This window comes from Pteropus medius, unplaced genomic scaffold (assembly GCF_902729225.1).
Source record: "Pteropus medius unplaced genomic scaffold, Ma_sr-lr_union100, whole genome shotgun sequence".
Classification (NCBI taxonomy): Eukaryota; Metazoa; Chordata; class Mammalia; order Chiroptera; family Pteropodidae; genus Pteropus; species Pteropus medius.
In genome coordinates this window covers 186,442-209,683 of record NW_024352787.1, presented here as the reverse complement: position 1 = coordinate 209,683, position 23,242 = coordinate 186,442, and the positions used below count along the sequence as shown (strand labels likewise).

General features: G+C 40.6%; 1 protein-coding gene and 1 pseudogene across 2 annotated transcripts in view; one reads left to right on the top strand and one right to left on the bottom strand.

Moving 5' to 3' along the window:
- FARP1 (FERM, ARH/RhoGEF and pleckstrin domain protein 1) overlaps positions 1-22,670 on the bottom strand; it is a 268,128-nt gene extending 245,458 nt beyond the window's left edge. For both annotated transcript variants that reach the window (XM_039849165.1, XM_039849167.1), the window contains exon 1: positions 22,546-22,670. The gene's annotated coding sequence lies outside the window, so the exon portion shown is untranslated. The remainder of the gene's footprint in view (positions 1-22,545) is intronic.
- LOC120591847 (uncharacterized) lies at positions 7,362-7,480 on the top strand (annotated as a pseudogene).
- Positions 22,671-23,242: the final 572 nt, after the last annotated feature.

Genomic DNA, 23,242 nt, shown 5'->3' with positions numbered 1-23,242 from the left:
ATCTGCATCCTTCGAAAATAAAAATTTTGTACAAATTTTTAACAATTCAATTCTGGTATTATTACTGCTTCTACAGTAATTATTTTGATCATCTTATATTGCACCTTAGCAAAATAAAATGAACTTTCAGTTGAACAGGGCAGATAAACCACATGCCTTCATCACTTCTTCCACCAAAAATCCTACCAAAATGATAGTAAACCTACCTTTTTAAAAGGACAAAAAAATATCGCAGCAGAGACGAGAGCAGACAAGCAACTAACCCTTGGATGATGGGAAGCAGAGAGAAGTAACTGATGATTTGTACCCTAAGTGATATTCAGAGGGGTTCTAACAAATAGGCTAGTTCCTGCCCACAGTCCCAGGGAGGCTCCTGCTGAAGGGAAGGGTGAGTGGTGGAGTGGAACAGAGGATGCAAGTTAGATACAAAGAAGATGAACTTTGGGGTCCCAGGTCCTCTCCCACATCTGCCCCAACTGCCAAAAGAGAGTTTTATTATCCAAAGAAATTGAACCAGGGAGATCAGAAAGTCACATAACACCAGGCACAATGAGAAAGAGTGATCTGATTCATGGCTGAAAACATAGTAAGAAGTGGTGGGAATTAAGGAAAAGTCTACCTACTATCCCATGGGATCCACAGTCTCCTTCCTCCATCTTGCTTCCAAAAACTTGTAGCTTACCCGGGCCTATTCCAGGTAAAGCTGGTGAAATTATTCTCTGGGGAATCTCAACAAACAGAAATATTGACATTTGTGGGTTTCTTCTAACAAAAATATCAGTCACCGCTTCACACTTTAAAGAAAAATTAATAATTGACAAGCCCTGTCCACGTGCAGAGATTCAGATCAGATTTTTGTACTGACTCTTAATACCTGCTCTTAATAAATAGCCAAGGATCAGCAAACATTTAAGGAAAGCCTATAAAACGAAAGTTGGGACCAAAACACAGAGGAGAAAAAGGGTCTTCTGAAAGCAAGCAGATGTTATAGGGAGAAGAGGGGGGAAAATTGTTTAATCTAGAATTAATATTCCTAGAGAGAATATCATATCTCAAAGTACAGGGAGAGATGCTATGAAAAGAGGCCAACAACTCTTAGAAATTAATGACACAGATAACTGACATTTTTGTTTCTATAGTTAGCTGAACAGTTAGTCGGAGGAAATTTCATAGCAAGTAGAGCAAAAAATAAATACATGGAAATTTAAGAAGATAATAAGGAATTATCTAAAAGGCCTGATACTTGGATAATAGGAATTACAGAAATAGAGAATTAAGAAATATATACGCATATAAATTTTTTTAATTCAAGAAATGTCCCAGAGTGATAGACCAGGGTCTCCGGACTAAAAAGAAAAGCAATGTCCAGCATAAGTAATTTAAAAAGGACCCACTAGAATATATGCCAAAAACTAATTAAGCGAACATTTTTAAATGTTTCAGAGAGAAAGAGAAAGAAAATAAATCACATACAAAGGATGCCAGAAGACAATAGAGCAATGTCTTCAAAATTTCAAGGCTAATATGTTCAATTCCACATGCAGTAAAATTATCAAACAAATCTAAGGATACATTAGAGATTTTTACAGGCAAAGATTCAAAGAAATTTAGCTCCCTTGCACCTTTCTGAGAAAGCTACTGGAGTATGTCTTCTATCAAAAAAAAAAAAATGGAGTAAACCATAAAATTAGAGGATATGGAATCCAGAAAAGAGTGAGTAGAGGAAAGGAGACCAGTGAAGGAAAGTGTCTGAATGATGGTTGTGTACTAGGCCTGGAATACAACTCATTTCAGACAGGAGTTACAGGATGGGGGTGCTACAGACAGTGGTACATTAGACGGAAAACTGAATGCTATGTGATGTGTTTTAAAGTTGGTAAAAATTAGCTGAAAGAAAATTGACAGGTCTGTTGAAGTGATTTGGAAGAAATTAGCAATGTGTACACATAAAAATCAAGAAAATTTTTAAGAAATGAATTATCCCCAGGAAAAACAAAGTGTTTGAAGAAAACAATCATAAGACAGAGTCTGGCTCAGCAGTAAACACTTCACACAATGACGATAACATACACGCCAACTACTGAGTTCACCAAACACTGCACTGTAACCACAGTGGGAAGGGGAGGGAAGGAGAACACGGGTGAGGTAGGGTTCAGAGAGCTAAGTCACTGTCCACAGTAAGAAGTACAGAGGACCTGAAAGTTTTAACTTCTTCTTAAATGGCCTTTCAACTCATCTTGTTTTCAGATCTTTCGCCTAGCCCACGAGGACTCCCTACACATTGAAAGAGGGGCTCCACCAAAATGAGGGACAGGCCAGATTTCCTACATCGGGAGACAGAAGCAAAGGAATGGCTGGGGCAACCGTGAGGCAGACCGCAGGACGCTGAGCAGGCCAGAGGGAAACCCAGCCCAGACTGGAGCAGCTCAGAAGACTTCCAGACAAATCTCAAGAATAAAACACAGAATATCTGAGCACCTGATGAATTTGAATATACTGAAAGGTATTTAGGCAAGAGGTGAGAGTCTTGGAATGAATTGGATAAGATATGGAAAATGAAGCGAAGGAAAAGCTAGAGAATTATTAACTCCAAGGAAAGCAAAATTGGGCAAAATGAAAAACAGCCATGGTATAAACATGAGCCACACTGCTCCGTGGTCAATAGTCAAAGCAGAGTCTATTACAAGAGCATGACTCCAAGCACTAAGCTATTGGGAGGTTTCTTTTTTATTCTTGTATAGTTGCACATCATTCCCACAGATTATTATTAGAAAAAAAAATAAAGTTATATCCCACATTACTCTTTGAAGCAACATAAATTAAAAAAAAAATAAACCAAAAAGTTCTAAGAAAATATGAGATTTTTAAAAAATGCCCTCAGACTGAGGAAGATCTCTTCTAAACATGACCTAGATCCCAGATGTCATAAAGGAAAACACTGATGATAAAGTACAAAGCTAAAAAGCAAAGTACAGAGTAGGACAAAGCATTTGCAATACATCTGAGGAAGAGGTAATTTTCTCCATATGCAAAGGAACACCTACAAATCAATAAGAAAAATATTAACTTAATATTTACTTAATTACGACCTAATAGAAAAATGAGCAAAAGACAGGAACAGGTAGTAGACATAAAGCCAAGAAAATCCACATGGCTTGCCAACACTGAAAGTATGTCCAACCTCAACCAGTAAGAAGAAAAATGCGCAATGACAATTAAGAAAAACTGACTATCAGATTTAGAAAGATGAAAACTAACAGGCAGTTTAGCATGTGATTAAGATTCAAACTGCCACTTACCGGATGTGGCCCTCGGGCAGCTTACATCATGCCTAGTGCCTCAATTTTCTCACATATAAAGCTGTGATAATGATAGTACCTCTAAGGGCTGCTCTGAGGATTAAATTAGTTAATATTTGTAAATCATCTGAAATAGTTTCCAGTACAAAGTAAGCACTACATAAGAGTTGGTTAAAAAAAAAAAAATGAGTATAAACTTTTAGAGGACAATATGGTGGTATCTATCGACATTAAAAGCAAACATACCCTTTGACCACAGATCTAGAATTTATATTTCGGATATACACACAAAGAGACAACAAGAATCTTCACTGCAGCATTATTTATAACAGCAAAATATTCAAAACAACCTAAATGTCTATCAACAGGGATAACTTTACAAACAATTAAAGATACCCCTATAAAATGGAATATTATGTCCCAATAAAAAAGATGAGGGAGATCTTTATTTACTCACACAGAACAATCTTCAGGGTGTATTAAGTGAAGAGAACGATACAACACAGTATATAATATATGCTACTATTTATGTTGTCTACGTAGAATCATGAATGATTCTTTCCAAAGTATTGGAAAAATCTCTTAAAGAGAATAATTTTTCCCATATGACTTTATTTTCACTATTTGCTTAACAAACCTTGTTCCCAAAGCATTGTGTTAAAACAAACTTCAGTCAAACAAAGTAAACAGCCTTGAACTCTGAATTAGTGGTGTTTAAAACCAAGGTATGTTGGTCCAACTGTGGAGTGGCATGTTCACAACATCTATTAAGACTTCAGTAGTTACAATTCATCTTAAAGCACTGATGTTTCTCAAAAAATATTTCATCTCCTTTCATATCACCATAATGTGCCAAGTTGCAGTACAGTTTAAATTTTAAAAAAGATAAATAACACAAATTTAAAAGAAAAAAAACTCAGAAGTAGAAATTTAAATCAAACTTAAACATCATAGTATTTTGGACATAAATGATAAGATTAAAAGAAGAATAATATTACTCACTTTGGACAACTGTAACTGCTGAACATTTTGGCCCAACAGACTGGCTATATTTCAGAGAGACAGAGGCAGACTCCCTTCTCACACAAAAATACACATTAGACAACAGAGGAGGAAGCTACAATAGCAATGAAGAATACAATATAATTCTTAAAACAATTAAGAATATGAGCTTGTTTCATATTTTGAAAAATATCTACACTCTCTAACTGATTCATAATGCCTCCACTGGATTCATAGCAGTTGGTAAAAATGCATATAAAGCGAAGATCACAGATGTGCCCCTTTGCTGTGTAACCAAATACAAATCAAGAGTCCAGAAATTCAATCGGGAAGAATCAAGAGATTTTGACTTCAACATAAACCCACCAAGAACACCCCAGACTTTCTGGCTCTTTTGGTCTCAAATTAATGTGCTCTTTGCCCCATTCTCAAAACAAGAGTCCCTGAAACTGCTCAGTGGTTGTCAGGTAAACAGAATCCAGATGTTCAGCCAACTTCTGTATGGTTTAAACAAATGGCACGCCTTCACAAGGTGGCCATCAAACCAACAAATGTTAATGGAGGCGGAATATCCATATGTCAATTTCCTGGTCCTTTCTTTCCCTCCCCTCCCCCTTAATGCTATTAGGCATACTGTCCACTAAAATAAGACTATTTACTGGAGTTGGTGCCAACAACATTACTCATAGACTCAAGCAATCCAGTCATTTACTCAGAGTTCAGTTAAAGAGGAGTAATGAGAAGTATTAGAAAAGCCCATGTTAGGTTTAAGTTACAGGCCAACAATATAGGATATCGTGGCCCCCAAACAAGACTTTTCCCCCTCTAACTGGGTGTTTTGTTTTTACGATTTTGAAGCTCCTGATTTGCAAGGCGCCCCAGCCATTCACAGAACACTGTTAAAGAATCTCCAATGTTAAGAGAGGCTAACCGGGCCTATACTGAGAGAGGCTGAAAATGAACTCCAGAAGCTAAAGGACAGGTACTCTAAAGTAAAGGAAGAGTGTCTGAGGGAGAGGGTGATGCATAAGTTTGGATTTGCCATCAGTGTGTGACAATAAATTCAAGGCTTTTACAGACCAAGGGGGTGAAACTGCTGGTGAGAAGGTCAGCTGAGGTTGGAAAGGTTCAAGGTAATTTTACCAACATGAACCCCCCAAAGGAGGGGTCTCATTTTCCTTCATTCATCAAAGATTTAATGACCACCGACAATGGGCCCTGGCCTGTGCTAGCAGTAGCTATAGAGTGAACAAAATAAACCAGCATCTGCAGGTACAGAAGGGCAAGGTGATTTTTTCCAGCAACACAGCACTGAGAAAGCAGACATATTCCCAATTCTCGTTCACCCGCTTCCTTGGAAATTCTGCACCACTTCGTAGCCCTCAAGCTGGCAAACAGGCACGCCCCACAGTTTTAACTGCCAGAAGCATCCATCAGAATTAGGTGTTTCCTTTAACACTCAAGACTGTTCTGGAAACACTCCTACTACAATTCTATTTTCTAACTCGTGAAGAAGGCTGAACACTTCTAATAGAAAATGGATCCCAAAACCCCTCCCCCAAATGCCATTGAGAAAAAAAATCCAGTGATAAAAGAGAGAGACAGGGCGGGAGGAGTTTTCTTAGCTCCTAAATACTTCTAAGCACATTCTGGGAAATCTCCACATGATAAATATTCAAAAAGCAAGTCATCTGGGGACCACCCCTCCCTACTGTGAGCTCAGCCGCATTCCTCTGAGGAAAGGTCAACAGGAAATGACCTCAGGAGAGCTTTGGCCTTAATCACATTAATTTAAGGATTACTAAAGCAAGATTAAGGAGGGGAGAAATTCACAAAACATATGTATAATATACTATAAACTTGGAAAAAATTAAACATTGTAAAAAAATCTAAAAATTTAACATGCTGGATGTTGATGATGAGGGAGGGCAGAGGACATATGGGAGCCCTCTGTACTTTCTAATCCATTTTGCCGTGAATCTAAAACGGCTATAAAAAAATAAAGTCGATTTGTTTTAATTAAGGAAAAGAAAAACTATACAGGCAAATATGAAGAAGAAAGCAACCTGAGTATGTGTTGCCTGACTACTTGTCTTCACCTTTCAAAGTTTCTATGATGACTCTATTATTTTTGCAATTAAAAAGACACACAAAAATAAATAATGTTATTTTTAAATGCTTAATTTTTTTTAAAGACTCGGTTAAACACAGCCAATTCAAACATAAAATACATTAGGCTAGACTTGTTATCTCTTTAGGACACCCAGGCTACCCAAGCCATTCTGCAAGCAGCGCAGGGGAGGGCCAGCCAGCCATTGCCCTGCACCAGGCTGGCCCACGCTGCCGCCTTGCGCTCCGCTGGCCTGTCATCAGGCCAATGACCAACAGCATCTCCCTACCAGAGAGCAGGCATCAGCATTTGGACAAAGCCTCATTTCACAGCTCTTTTATTATGTGGCTTCGATTAAAAAAGAGAACTCCCTCCCACTACTGCCCACCCCAAAGTATTAATACCAAGCTACAGAAAACCCAGCTTCCTGGCTACAGTGACTGACAGGTAGGTCTTCATCTGACCTGGGCTTCAGCTTCTCAAAACCAAACTGCTCCGAGTAACCTATGGTACCGACAGCTGTGTCTATCAGAGGCAGGGCAGTGTCTTCAGAGGTAAAGCCAAGGTAACACGTGTCTTTAAGACTGATTCATCCCCCAAAATGCCACAAAGGGGGAAAAAACAGTATCCCAGTGCTGAAAACAATGATGGAATCCTCCGTTGGCTGATTAAGCTGCCAGCATTCTGAGAGCAGAACTGCTTGCTACTTAGGACTAAGGTGAGGCAGGTGAGGCACTTACTTTGGGTACAAAATTTAAAGAGGCATCAAACGCTCTATAATTAATTTTTAATGAATATTTTTTAATCAAGTAAAAAAATTCATGATAGACAAATTAACACAATTTTTAAATAAAGATGGGCTGTGACCCTGAACTTGCAGGATCAATCTCACCACATCCTCATTCCAGCATGCTCCAGTAAAAAGACCCCAAACCGAGCCACAAAGAAGAGCCTACGGCCATGCTACCCTGCACAAGCCCGACCCCGTCTGATCTTGGAAGCTAAGCAGGGTTGGGCCTGGTTAGTATTTGGACAGGAGACCACCTAGAAAGACCAGGTGCTGTAGGCTTAAAAAATAAGGGACTGTAAACTGACAAGGTCCTTGCAATCTGTGTGGTCAAGGGTTGCCTTGCCTAAAAAAAAGAGAGTAAACTTTAGAAAAACCTGATTTCACTTATTAGCTGTGTGATCTTGGACACGTTACCCAATAATCTAAGTCTCAGTTTCCTCTTCTGTAAAATGGAGATACTACCTTCCTCACTGACTAAATGATCAAATTAAAAAAATAGGCAGGGTGCCAACTACACTCTCTAGCACAGCACCTAGCATGAAGCCAGCTGGAAGTTCACACCAGATAGCCCGATTCCAAGGAGAAGCCAGACCATGTGTTCTATGTGCTGTTTGCCTGCCTAGTTCACTCGGTTGACTTTCAAGCAATTTTCAGATGGTTTGGATGAGTTATTAGATTTTCCATACCATCGCCCTAAAGACAGATTTTTCTTATCATCTCTTCGGTCTTCAGAAATGACGGCCATTCCTAGCGCTGAATAACGCTGGGGGAGTTAAAGCAAGTGGGGACTGGAAAACAGAAATGATGGCCACCCTGGTTAGCTCCTCAAGGTGAACAGGCAGGTGATGCCCCAGCAGCATGGCACGACTAGAAGCCCAAACCTGTGATTCTCAGCATTTTCCTTCCACAGTGAAGCATGGTAATTTTTTAAATAAAAGGAATCAAACCACCTGGACAGTTTATCCCCTGCAGTTTTTGCTAATTTACACACAAGCCTGGGAGAAGCGACCGTTCCCCCATGGCTGCTTCCCCGTAGCAGCCATTGAGCCTTACTACCAACTTTGGAGCTGATCATGCTGACTCTAGGATTTATTTACATGACCTTGAAATTACTATTCTCAAATGGTAGTAATGCTTACGAATTCATGCTTATGAGTCATTCTATCTCTGAAACAAAAGCACCCCACTGATCTGGACTACAGACCTCAGGCAACCTTGAACTTCTAAACCAGAATAAAGAAATACCTTTTGATAATCATCTCCCTTAGAAGATAATCATCTGCCTCTCTCTCACCCAAGTGTCAGGAGCATCTATATTCCTTTGTTATGTGCCTTGGAAACACCAGGAAAAAGAAAATGGTCTTCTAGTAGATAGTTTCAATAATATGGCAGGAAAAGATCTGCAATGTTCAAATTATGTCTCACATGACTGTTTATACATATCAGGCTTAATAATCTCTAGGGAAAAAAATCTTAAAAGGTTTTCCTTTTCTTCTATGTCTGAAAAATAGTTTACTTTGTCATTTTAAATAACGTGGCTGGCTAATTACAAAAGCAATAAAAATTCATTAGGGGAAATTTAGAAAAAACAAAAAAGTTCAAGAAATAAAAAACACTCGCATTAGTCTTATCTAAAGAAAACCATGGGTAAAAACGTTTTCTCAATGCACATAAATATATATCTTACATAGATATATTTTAATTTTAAACATATGTGCTCATCTCTTAAGTAGCAAAACAAGAGTATAATCACAAGAGGCAGGCGACCCCCAGACACAAGACAATGAATAGCATTAAAGTCATACCCTCATCATGCTGTAGAAGGCCAAAGTGAGACTACATTTTACAAAGAAATGACTTGTGACAAAGTTTACCTCTTAAGAGAGTTTAGCTCTAACAAATATTTATTGAGCACCTACTGTTTTCAGGGCACTTTGCCAGGCACTGGGAATGCAGAGGTGTAAAATACTTAAGAACTTGCTCTCGGTGAGTGGGGAAAGACTTTCTGAGCTTCTTCCCTGATTCTGCCAATTATAAGCTGTGTGACCTCAGGCAAATCATTTAACATTTCTGTGCCTCAGTTTCCTCTAATATAAAATTGGGATTAAAAGTCAGGGCAGTTGGGATGAATTAAATAAATCTGTACACATTAAACACCTAGAATTCGGCCTGGGACTTACAAGTGCTCAATAAAAGTCAGTACTCAAATAAATAAAAAAAGCAAGGAAAGGAAAACACACCAGTAGAAACACGAAGGTCCAGCTCAGCACACAGGAGTAGACCTCAGCCCTAGGAAAGGCCCCTGGAAGGAGGTGGGCAGGGCCTGGTGGGCGCTAGAGCTGAGAAATGGGTGGAAAGCCCTTGCATTCTCAGCAGAGGAGGCGGCAGGTGTAGAAATGGAGGGAGTGAGAGGAGGGCTCCTGTGGCTCGTTTTAGGGACACACGTAGGTCAGCATGGCGGTGGGGGCAGGTTGGGGAAGGGTGAAATAAAGGAGGCACAGAAAGAAAATGGGGTGAAGATGCCAGATTTCTTTCAGCCACCCTTCTTTTCAGTTACAATTTAACAGCTAGAGTTACATTTATCCCACATCACGATCGCTTCAAAAAGAAAAGCTTTCTACACTATTCCAGTTGAAAGGTGCTGATTTGTGTATTTTATAATTACTTTTTCAAGCAAGCATTTTCTAAAAACTCTAAAAAGAGGCGATGATGCAGTGGACGGATCCTTTATTCCAACTCTCCAGACATCCCTAAATTCACGAACAATGTCTCTCAGAGTCCCTCTGACACAATACAGCAGACCTGAAATAACACTATTTCTTATTTGCAGGGTTATTAAAATAAAGACCTGAGAACAAGATTCAGGAATTTGTTCTTTATTAATTTACAATAATTGGAACTCCACTTTCAGGAAAGCAAAAAATTACACATACACACACACGCACACACACACATACAGAGAATCTAAAATTGAAAGAAGCTGTGACCAACACCTTTGCTAAAAAATAATGTTATTATTACTTAATGTTTGTCTTTTTTGATATGCTCTGCACAGTTAAGATTCATAGCTTTATGGTTTAATAATACAAATAACTCCTACCATATCATGAGCTTTTGATAAATTGCCAGACAGTCCCTTTTTATATATTATCTTCAATTCCCAAAAGAAAATTTAAATTCCCAAAATTCCAAATCTTAAAAAATACTGATAACCAAGACTTTACAGGCAACTTATTTAGAATCTGTGATTTTATTTGTATCTCGAAAAGTACTACTCAAAAGGTATTAATGTCTCCATTTTTCAAATATGAGAGGAAACTGGGACTCAGAAATGAATGCCTTGCTCTAGCCCTTGCAACTTTTGACTGGCAAAGCCAGGATGTGAACACAGGTCCCTCAGGGCCTGTGGGAGCCAGCTGTCAAGACGGTCTCCAGAGACTCTTGCCTGCTGGCATCCACACCTTGGTGTGGTCCTTTCTCCCTGAATCATGGCTGGCCTGTGTGACCAAGAATACTGTAGAAGTGACCGTGTATGACTGCCAGGCCTAGGTCACAAAAGTCACGGCAGTTTCTACCTTGCCCTCCTCATAAATCCCTCTGGACAAAGCTAGCTGTCATGTTGTGAGAACGCTCAAGATCCTACAGATTCCTTGGAAGCAGGTTACACAGCCCCAGATGACATTTTTACTGCAAACATTTGAGCCAGAACTGCCCATCTAGGCCACTTGCAAAGTCCTAACTCAGAAAGGGGAAAGACAATAAATATTTACTAATGTGTTAAAGTCACTAAATTTGGGAGTAATCTGTCATGCAGCAGTAAAGAGATGTAATACATGCCCTGAAGCCTGCCTGTGTCCTTTTCTCCATAACTACACTGCCTTTCAGTTACTTCTATAATTTTACCTTTTAATTGTTATCACTGTATATTCATATAGAGAATTAACAAAACAGTTACAGTATACTACATACCATATCAGGTATGTAGTATCTGATAGTATCTCTGAGATAAGCACCTTATGACTGACATCTTATTTACATCTATTTCTTGCTGGTATTGTTACATTCTAGGCCTCAGATTTTATATACACAATTGTTCTTTTTGATCTACCCTTTCAAAAAACAGAGAGCTAACAGAGCTCGGTATGCCTCTGCTAGATAGTCCAGGATACTATTTAGTCATGTCTTTGGTTAAGCTTCTTGTAGAGGTGTTTTCATTGAATATTTTGTTTAAAAAAGAAACAAACATAACCATGCTGAGAAACCACTACATACCTATTAAAAAGGCTAAAATAAAATCATGGACAATCAAATGCTGATGAAGATTCCACTTCAGGGTACTTGCCCCTGAGAAATCCTAACTACGTCAGTTATGAAGCAAGGGCTTGCTGCCTGACACACACAGAAGTCAGTACTACTATGACATTGACTTTTAAGAAAAGAATAAGCTTTTATTTGCGAGTTGACTGGCAAAGAGACAGGAGGCAAGGCTCAAATCTGTCTCCCCAATCCAGGGTTCAGGGCAGGTTTAAGGGTTTCAGCACCAGATGTTTCTGGACAGTGGACCTCTCGATTCTGGAAAGGGTTCTGGTGCTCAGGTTCTGGTCATATCTTGGTTCTATGATTCTGTCGGGGGAGCAGTTAAAGGTCTACAAGTGTTAACTTCATAAACTTTGGTTCCAGATCTTGTCAGAAATAGCATAGGACAAGTTTGAGCTGGTTCTGTGGTTACTTGTCCACATCAAAACCTTTACATGAAAGGTTATAGCAACTGTACATTTATAGCCACTCTATTCATAATTGCCCCAAACTGGAAACAACTCTAATATCCTTCAAAAAGGACATGAATGGTTAAGCAAATTGTGGTTATGTCCACACAATGGCTATTACTCAGCAACAGAAGTGAAAGAACTATTGATACTTGCAACAACTTAGAAGAAACTCAGACATTCTGCTAAGTAAAAGAAGCCAGTCTCAAAAGGTTACATACCCTGTGACTCGATTTATCTGACATCTGGAAAAGCTCAAACAGTGACAGAGCAAAGATCAGTGGTTAACGGGTTGGGGGAGGGGAGAAGAGAGGGGAGAGGCAAGGGTGACACAAAAGGACAACATACAAGAATTTTTTGAGCTGGTTGAAATGTTCCATATCCTGATGGTGTTGTTGGTCACATGAATCTGTCTGTGCATGTTGAAAAATTCATAAAAGTGTACACCAAAAAAAGTCACTTTTATTCTACACTAATTTTTCAAAAATAAACATACAATTACAATTCCTTTTTCCTTTAAGAAGAAATATAACCCTTTGTTAAACTACCTTCAGGGCCTACAGCCCTCTTGATTTCCAAATCTTTAAAAAATGCTTATCACAAAGCCTTTTACAAGCCAAGTTATTTAGAATCTGTGATTTGTATCTCAGGAGTCTACCTCCTTTCAGACAATTGCCATTTGTTATTTTCCTTTACAGCTGTAGAGGGTCTTGCCTGGGAGCAAAATGTATTTTAGGAGAAACATAGATATAACTGCACAGGTTCTCAATAAACATTTGCTAGGAGAGTGAATGGTGGGGTTGATCTCTGAAGACACAGGAGATTAGCTATATCTGTGCCCAGACCGTCACAAAGGAATCTGACAGCCTCAGGGAAAAATCAGCACTGCACCCCAACTGTGGGGCACTCTACGAGCATCACGGTGACCATCCATTTAGACACCTCTTATTCCGGCACCCCATGCAGTTAGCACCTCCTTTCAGTATCAAAAGTGTCTCAATTTAGACTATATATATATATGTGTGTGTGTGTGTGTGTGTGTGTATATATATATATATAAAAAAGTATATATATGTGTGTGTATATATATATACAAGTATACATATATATGTATATACATATATATATATACTCCCCTTGAAAACAAGGATTTTTTGATCTGTTTAGTTCACTGATGTGAATGTCAAGTATACTGCCCACCATAAGAAAAGTGCTCTACAGATTTTTGTTAATAGTAAGATCGGTCGTATACTTTCTTTGTGAAGACACTGAGAATTCAATGAGTTATGATTTTCCAGCTGCCCTCGATCCTATGATAACACTTTCATTAATCCATCAAAAAGGGCTCTTTTTAAGTACCTGGAAGATACAATAATAGAAGTTTAAGACATGGCCCCTGACCTCCAGAAACTAAATCTGGTGGAAGAGGCAAAATGCATACATCAGGGAGTAACTGACCATGCAGGATACCGTAAGTATGAAATCAGTCAGTTATGCCCACTGGCCTCACTGCCATATTTCCTCAGCACTGTCTATGAGCTTCCCAAGTGCTTATGTATATTACCTCAAAGATGTGTCGATGGAATTTAAAAATAGACACTGCTTTAATTGGGTCTTTGAAAAATGAGCAAGACTTGACTGTGCCATCTGGGGTATCTTCCCTCTCAACATATGTAATTGTCAAGAAAAGATTTTATTTGCTGAGGATTGATTAGGGCTACAAGGAACTAACACCTTTGCTCGCTAAGTGCTTCTGACCAACAACAGAGAAAAAAAAAGGCAAGTAAAAATGCTTTATAGAAGAAAAGAGAGCAGCAGGTACACCACCCATTCCAGCCTATCTGCTGGACTCCTGCCCTACTTCGGGCCTTTCTCAACCTTCAGATATAGGCCAACTATGCTATGAACTCACACTGGGCAAGCTCATACTCTACCTGCTTCTCCCACTCTGGAAAGCATATATGAGTACAGGTGAGAGCATGTGGCATGGGGATAATATCTAACGGGTGACAAATTACTTATGACACCCCTCACAAGGGATCATTAGGTTAGAACCACTGCTTTCGGCACATAGACATCAACACTGATTTGATCATGAACTTGTTGAGCTCCAGCACAGCCCCGGGAGGTGGTGGGACCGAGGCCTTTCCTTTGTATTTCTGCCTTTGCCTTCCCTAATGATCCTTCTCCAGGAAAGTATTTTTCCCTCTATTTATGCCTATCAATCCTATCCATCTGGAAAGGCTACTGTTGTCTGGACACGATCTCATCCTCCCCACGCCCTATACACCCACCAACACACACACACCCCAATGCAAGAGCGGTCCTTCATCGGGCCTAAACAGGAGTCCTTCCCTGGTGGGTCAAGATAGGGGGTTCGAACTCCACTAGGTGATTTTCATTCATAGCAGGTGCTGCATGAATGCTTTTTCCAGGGGAACTGAAAATGCGTGATGGTGTGATTAATTGCCAGGATGACTGGAGCAGCCTGAATTTAAAGGCAAAAGCCACGGATGCTATACTTCCAGCAGTGTGCAGGAGAGGACCACCCCTACCCCCGCCACCACCACCCTATCACCTCTATCAAACTGGCCCATCCAAAATGCTGGTGGAGAAGATAACCAGAAGAATAAAGCCAATGTGCAGCTTTGGCTGGCAGAGAATGGACACTGGGAGGGAAACCACACAGGGGTGTGACTCTTTGGATCCAGGTCTCTGTGCCTGGGCCCAGATCTTGTTCTGCCATTCTGCAATTGGTATTGAGAACTAAGAAATTCGTCTATTCTGCTTCCTATGGCTCAAGCTGGGCTTCCATCTCTTGGAAGAAGAGACCTAGAGACCTTCCCTCCACAGATTTATGTACAGATGATCACTGCAGCAAAATACTGCAAGCACAAAAATGACCAAAAAGGGCAATGTTAAATATGTAATATAGAACCATATAATGGAATATCACATAGCCATTAAACATTTTCATTTCAAAAAAAACAGTATGGAAAAATTTAGTATTAAGGGGGAAAAGTGGTTTCTCGATGTGCATGTATCATTCTCCCAATTCTTAAAAAATGTATATTTGTATATATAGGAGAAAATATTGGGAATATAACAAATATGCCAAAGTCAAATGGAAATAAACCAAATTTTAATTTCTATAATCTCTGAATTACAGGATTCCAAGGGATTTCGACTTTGTTTTATATGTGAACACTTTTCTAATACTATTACAATAAACACACTACAAAGTAAACACTAAAATAAACAAGCAAAAAAAAAAAACGTACTTCTTTCTTCAAAGCTCAACTCAAATGCTATAGCGTCCAACCAGAATCCAATGTCTTACCATCCTGAACATTTCCACCATTTCTGGTACCTTTTGCAAAGCTCATCATATTCCACCTTTTCTTATAATTATGTAGATACTTCTCCCATTCGGCCTGGATGGTATACTCTGAGCACAGGGATTGAGCCCTATTTTTGTGACACCAACAGTAACTAGTATATTCAACATAGATGTTCAATAAATACCTGTAGACCTGATAGGCCCTTACATAAACTGAACTAAAAATAAAACAGCAGTGAAAATGCAAATTACCCTGGAGAGCTGGCTATCGTGACAGTAATAGGGATGGAACACTCAGATTTCTTTTTTAAAGTTATATCATTAAATAAAAATAAATAGAAATATTGTTGCTCTATATTCTGCAATTTGTTCACCTGGATATTTTATGTTCCATTTATTTGTTTGGATTGATATTAAGGTTATTATTAAATCATTTAACTTTTCTTTACAGAGTCACAAATATCTAATTTTTTAATTTGGTACACTTCTGGTTTACCCAAATCCTGACATTTCCAAGCAGCTCACTCCACTAGTAACATTGGCCCCCAGTAAGATCTGATACCAGAGAAACAAAAGCTCAGGTAGGATTATGAAGGAAGACATTAATCTTTGAATAATAATATCCTCCCACATCTCCTAAGCAATATTAAATGTGTAGATAAATGCCATTCTAGGCTGACAGAAATGGCAAATGCTGCCATCATTTTCTCTTAAAAGAAATGAAATACCACTCTCGAGTATGTCCCATAATCCAAACCACCACATGATCAATTCCAAGCAGATGTCCTCCACAGCCACCTCAAAAGGAGAGGCAAAATTCATGTTGACTTAGCTGCAAGATTTATACACATTATCAACTATCTAAAGGCCTTAAAAATAGTTCATCTCTCACAGTGATTTGATATGATCACTAAGTCACTTGCTACATAATTAACAGGTAGAAACCCATTTTCTTATAGGTAATGTTGAATGGCAGATGAAAAATAAAGTCTTCCAATAAATGTATCTTCTAGTCAGGATGCTTAGGATGGCAATAAAAGAATTAGAAAGTAAGTAAATTTACTGTTTAGCATACTAAGTCCAGAGTCGTACTATTTAGTATACTAAATTTACTATTATTTGATATACTAAGCTCCAGGTGCAGGAAAGTCAGAATCAATGATGTCCACGAGGACTCTGGTTCCCTCTTTCAGCTCCATCATCCTCTTTGTCTTGGTCCCAAGGCTAGTCACAGCATGGCTGCTGTGTCTCCAGACATCACAACAAATCTAGACTTTGGGTCTCTCTTTAAGAGCACAGAAGCATTCCCCAGAACCCCTTTCAAAGACCTCTCAGATGCTGGAGGATTCTGGGAAGGATTTTCCTCAATGACAAATTTTCCTCAATCACTGTGCAGTGATTGACCAGACAACACTAAATGTGTGAAAATATGAATCCTGGAGCTGCAGTAGCCATTAGCTTTTTAGGCTGCAGGAGTCTTACTAACCAGTAGGCAACAGGTCCAAGTACAAAAAGCAATATGCTGGGAATGCCAGGGTAAAAAGACAGAAAGAACCCGGGTCCTTGAAAGAACCTGGGTCTGTGATGCTACTGTGAGCTGAGGCACCCAGCTGGGAGCCCCTTCTTATTACCTGAAGCAACTAAACGCTTGATGGCTTAAACTGCTGTTAGTAAGACATTCTAATAGCACTAGAAGATAAATGCACTCTTAAAGGTTCCCTTGAGGTTTTAGGAAAAGAGCACCAATAATTCGCCCAACATCCCAAAGATGAACAATGCAGAAGGGCAGATCTGTCCACTTTCAATGCCTGTGCTCCCAACTCTTGTTACCTCTGATACCGTCCTCTAACTTCCATATTCTAAAATGCACAGGGTTTCCATTACACAAATTTTAATCCAAATTAACCAATATTTATTTACCTTCTGTGGGTAGGAGAAAAAAATTAGGAAAACATACTTTTTGACCTGACAATGTTTGTTATTTGGTTCAGAAAATGAGAATACAAAGATAATAAGATTTAATTCCTGCCAAAATAAATGAACTCTAAAGCTTTTTACAACCACCTACTGTGCCACCTTGACCTCTTTTTAGACTTTTTTATTTTTAAAATATTTCTTTCCTATAGTCCTTCTGTGTGCTAAAGAATAAAATTTAAAATTTTAGAAATCTAGTTATTTGATCATAAGCTGCAACACCTATTTTCTAAAACTTTCAAAGTAAGCAAGGTTTTTCTTTCTTTTTCTTCTTTTTCTGTCTTTTAACTCAATCTTAGAACTGAGGACATATGACATAGTTAGGAAAAAACAAAACTGCTCCATCACCCTCAAGTAAATGGAGTCTGACCTCTTGTACAGAGCAATACTAGTCGATGCCTTAAATACAATAGTGTTATTTTTTCCAAAGTTGAATAAATTCCCTGATCTTTAATAAGTTCAATAATTAGATCATGTACATCGTTTTAATAATAACTTTTGCCCTTCAGAAGACACCATTAAAAAATGAAAAGGTTAAAAAAAAAAAAAAGAAAAAGACTGGGTGAGAATATTCACAATTCACAGACCTTACAAAGAACTTGATTCCGGAATATATAAAGAACTCCTGCAACTATAACATAAGATAACATTAAATATGTGCAGTTTATTGCATGTTGATTATACTCAAAAGTTATATAAAACAATCAGACAAAAAATAATTAAGACAAAAGATTTAATAGGCACTTAACCAAAGATGACTTACGAATGCTCAATAAGCACATGAAAAGCTATCATTAAGGAAATATAAAATTAAACCACAATGAGACACAACTACACACCCAGCAGAATGGCTAAAACGAAAAAGACACAATTGCAAGTGTTAGTGAGGATTACAGTAACTGGGAACGCTCATACATTACCGGTGAGAATGTAAAACCGTACACTCTGGAGAGGAGATGGCAGGATAAGACGACAGGAAGTGCGTGTAGAGAGAGAGGAAGGGGTAGAGGTAAAAAGAGGAGAGGAGAGGAATAAAAGTAAAGGAGAAAAGAAATTATACTCAGACATATTGAAACTGCTGAACTCCAAAGGATCTTAAAAAGCAGCTGTAGAGAAAAGACAGACTATTTACAAAAAACAATTAGCCTGACATCCTACATGGCAGCAACAACAATGGAGCCAAAAGACAGTTGATTGACACAGGAACAATAATCCAGAATTGCACACTCAGGTAATCTATCATTCAATAACAGATATTTAAAGGCACACAAAAACTGAGGTTACCACCAAGAGATGCTCATTAATGAAATTTAAAATATATCTCTCAGGAAGAAGGAAAATTATCACAGAAGCAAGTTTCAATGTATAAGAAGGCATGGTGAGCGCATCAAATCTACACAGAGAAGAACTACCTGAAACAACAATAACTGTCCAATGTGAAAGAGGCTAAGAAATGAGGATATAGAAAACAGGCACCAAAATATTAATGGTAAGACTGGGTGGTAGGTGGTAGGATTTCAGCTAAGTTTTAATTTCTTCTATGCTTTCATTGTCTGATTTTTTTAAACAAACCTATATCTTTTTACAATATTACCTAGCTTTAAAAGATAGTTTAAATTTTTTAATTAAAATTAAACAAAATTAAAAATTGAATTTTCAAATTCCCAGAACAGCAAACTAACAATGCTAATATCAAACTTCCCTTAAAAACCTTAAAGATTTGAAAAGACATCAAAAACTAGGTTTATTTATGCACTCAACATATATTTACCAAGGATTTGCTATGTGCCAGGACGATATTGGATCCTAAATTAAGAGGATAAGAACAAAAAAATGAAAGTCATCATAATACTGGATTTATAAGTCTTCTCTTATAAGATACCTTTATGAAAGCCAAAGTCTACATGTAAAGTGAAGTTACTCCTGTGATAAGGAATGTCATTGTAATAGATATTAAGGAAATCCAGTTTGGCCTGTGGTTCTTTTGTTTGAAAATATATGCACAAATATGACAATTTTACACATGAAATTAATTCAGTGTAAATGATGAATTCTCACATTAATTTAATTGCCAATCTTGCAGTTTGTCTGCAAGATTTTCATCCACATCAAAATAAGAAAGCTTGCGGTTATGAGCTAAGTTTACAGCATGTACTTACTTTAAGTCACATTGTATTTGACGGTCCCTGGCTTTATTTTACAAGTATCAAAAACTTAGGGCACTGCACTTCAGATGTACTAATTGCTCATTTTTGCTCAAAGTAGCCACTTGGCAAAATATTTTTAACTGACTTAAACCAGGACAAGGGCAGCCTATAAAAAGCCAGTTCCTCCACTTTAAAATTAATACTTTCTAGGGGCTTCTTGATTAAAAACAACGGTTGCATTTGGCATAAAAGGCCTGGTGAAATCAGTATTTCGGGTTATATGAACAGAAACTGTTGGGCTTTGATCTTCCTGGACATGTGGGAGTGGTTAACGCAGTAACCTGGTAGAAACAGAGGCCACAGCAGAAACTTTAACCACTAGAAAGCAAGAAAAAAATTGACCCACCACTTTCCATTCAATAGCTAGGCTTGAGGAGCCCTCCTCTCAAGCAAGAGCACCAAAAATAGAAGAGATGCAGCCACAGGAACCTAAAAGCCCACCTCCTCCCCTCCTAGGTAATGGTAACCAACACCTGGAATACCTGCACACCTGAAGTAGAAAGGGCTCAAGCGACTGTATTTTAGGGTTATATGTGCCTCTCTCTTATCAGTTTGAGGGGAAAGTGCATTCCTCAAATACTAGGCAGTTCACTGTAATAAGCAAAGCAATTACAAAGGGTTTGTTTAAAATGCCCCATTCACCATGCTATCAAAGCACTTAGCCAAGTACCTACAAATCCATAAAACTTCCCTCATCCTGTTAACGTCACAATGGCATTTTTCCTATTTTTCCTAAAGAGTGTTCAGCATGTAAACACCAGGTTCTTGTCCTTCTCCAGTGTTCTCTAACCTCCTCTAGGACAGAAAAGGGTTTTCTTTTTTGATTTTATCACAAGTACCCTCTTCATAAATATATATATCATTTTCCAAGTAAATTAAACTTTTCTGTGCTCAAGAATATTAGAGAATGAATTCCGCCTTTTGGAAAAATGAACCCTTTCAATATTCTGTTTAATTCTTACCTTTTAAAAAGCCATTTTCTTGGACAGTTTCTTTCATGGAAAACAAAACAGAAACATTCACTTGGGTTCCTTGTTGCCTCAAGATAATTATGAAATAACTGCCATCAACTGGAAGAAAATATTCTAAGATGGATTTTTAAGTCTCCTTTTGGTAATTTTGGCTATGGAGAAGCATTAGTATTCTATTATGACCCAAAGAATTAAAGTGTATAAATTCCAGGAAGAGACCATCAACATGAAATAGCACATTTATAAATCTCACTCCAGGATTCCCAGAGGGACAGAACTCCTGAATGAAAACCACACCCCAACTCACAGGGGATGACAAGGCACTATAGATTCTGTGACCCTAGGGTGCATGCCTACATCATCGCCAAGTACTCCAAATTTCCGCAGCATAAAAGAAACAAGAAATTCTGGGAAGTGCTGGGCTGGAAAGGCATCATTATCTTCCCCAACACTTTGCCCACCAAGCCAGCCACTGGCCAATAATGTGTCTATTTATTTTACCCAGAAGCAGATCTATTAGCCAGACATTCTAAAAACACAAATGTTTCATTGTGCTTGGAGTAACTCCAATATCTGGTGCCTTGCTGCAGAAAGATGCTGCAGGAATATAAAGTGAGCCATGTGGATGCTGAACCCACATATGAAGTGCATCATCACAAACTGTCATACCCAGAAGACCCATCCTTCAGAAAGGCGAATGCAAAGCCTCAGCAAGAAAGCTACAGAATGAGGGAGAAAGCCAAAGATAGGAGACTTCCGAAGGACCCACCTGATCAAAAACAATGAGGGCAAATTTTAAGGCAACTCTCTCAAAGCTCTCAGGACCAAAAAGGCTTTTCATCCTCCTCTCCTGTTTAGACTTAATAAGAAAAACAAGACAATGCTGGATGGAAGATGTTCTGAAATGGGCTTGGCAAGTCACCACGTGCAACGCACGTTAAACATAACCCAATGCTGGACCGGAGTTTGGCTCTTCGAAGGCACTTCCTGCTGGGTAGGAGAGACGGAGGTCCACAAAAGCCATGGCTCAGTGGGAACAAGGAAACAGGGGAGGGCCAGACCGGGCAAGTCAAACCTGGGAAACTAACAAGACATTAACTACAATAATAAAATGAAACAGCCGGAGGCCACCATGGTACTCTAGAAAGCTCAGAGAGACAGACAGGCTGAGACCACTAAACTGTTCCAGATGAGAGGCGATCTCTCCACATCTCGAGGGGCTGATGAGATACCTAGGTCCTCGTTTCTTTGTAAGCCTCACCTCCCTCCTTTTGGGGAAACTCTGCATAGACCCCAACAGTCGCTGAGCTCCAAAATCCAGGCTCATTATGGGGAACAGTGTCTGTCTGTCTCTATCTGTCTATCTCTCTCTCGTCTGCCCGAATCGCATAGCTAAAGTTTCTGGAACTTAAATCGTAAACCACAATCGGAAGTCGTTTTGAAATGCTCACCACAAAAATCTGTGTCCTTTGCTTTAAATTTAAAAAAAAAAAAGAAAGAAAGAAAGAAAAAACTTTCCATAAAGACAGGCGGTAAAGACAGACAAAATCTAACTTGGGCAGAGGGTGTGTTCCTCTTTGTCACCCACCAGGGTCCTCGCGCCGCGCGTCGGTGAGCCGCAGGCACCCGGCAGCGCGGTGGCACTGGCCAGCGGCCACCTTCACCGCCCGCGATCTGCCTCCAGGGCCGAGATTGCGGCCCGAGGTCCGGAAACGGCGTCCGGCGCTGTCACGGTGCTGGTGGGATGGGAGGAAAAGGGGGGAAGGGCGCCGCGGGATGGGGGAGGCAAGCGGGTACACGCGCAGAGCCGGGCAGTCTGAGTCCGCGGAGGTGAGAAGGGTGCAAAGGGCGTCGCGGAGGCCCCCGAGCTCCTGCTATTGTTGCCGGGGCTGCCCCGGGCCCCGCGGGCGAGTCTCCCGCCTTAGTAGGGGAAGCCGGATCCCGCCCGCCTCCTCGGAGTAGGATCCCACAGGCCACTCTCCCACCTCTACCCGCGCCCCCGGTGGGTCAGCTCCGGGCACCCGGACTCGCACAAGTTGCCGCCCGCCCGCCCCGCCGCGGTCATTGTTCCCCGCGCGCCTCCTACCTCCACGGCGCCAGCGGCTCCGGCTCCGGCTCCCGGCTCAGCAGCTCCGAGCACCGGGCTGCAGAGGGCGCGGCGGCTCCGGCTGCGCGTGCGGCAGCGCGATCGGCTATTAATACCCGCGGGCGGCGGCTGCGCGGGCGCGCGAGCAGGGCTGGCGGTGGCCGGCCGAGGTCCGAGCCATCAAAGGTGGCGCGGGGCGGAGGGGAGGGCGGAGCAGGCGGGGCGGGTGGGGAGCGTGCTCAGGGTCGCCATGGCCGCCTCGACGCCGGGCCGATCGCTGCTCGAGCGGGCAGGAGCGGCGCAAAGCCGGCAGTGGCTGCGTTCTCGCCCCGCGCCCCAGCCGAGCGCCCGCAGCACAGCGCTCGTGCGGGACCCGCCACCTCCGAAGCCGGCGAGCTGGAAGTGAAGGCGGCCGCGCCCCTCCCCGGGCCTGGGCCGGCCCCTCGGCGGGGGGAGCAGGGACGCCGCGCAGCCCGAGCCGCAGGGACAGCGGGAGAGCCACAGCCCCCTCCAGTGTTCGGGCTCGCGACCTGCGCGTCGGCGCGCCCCGCCCAGCTCCGCCCTGGGGGCAGGTGCGCGAGGGGCCGTCAGCCCCGAGCGCTTTTTCCGGACCCGGGCGAGCCCACCTTAGTTTTGCGTCTTAATTGGTCTTACGGCCAGAGGCTGTATCACCGCGCCGCGCCGCCGAACCGAGCGC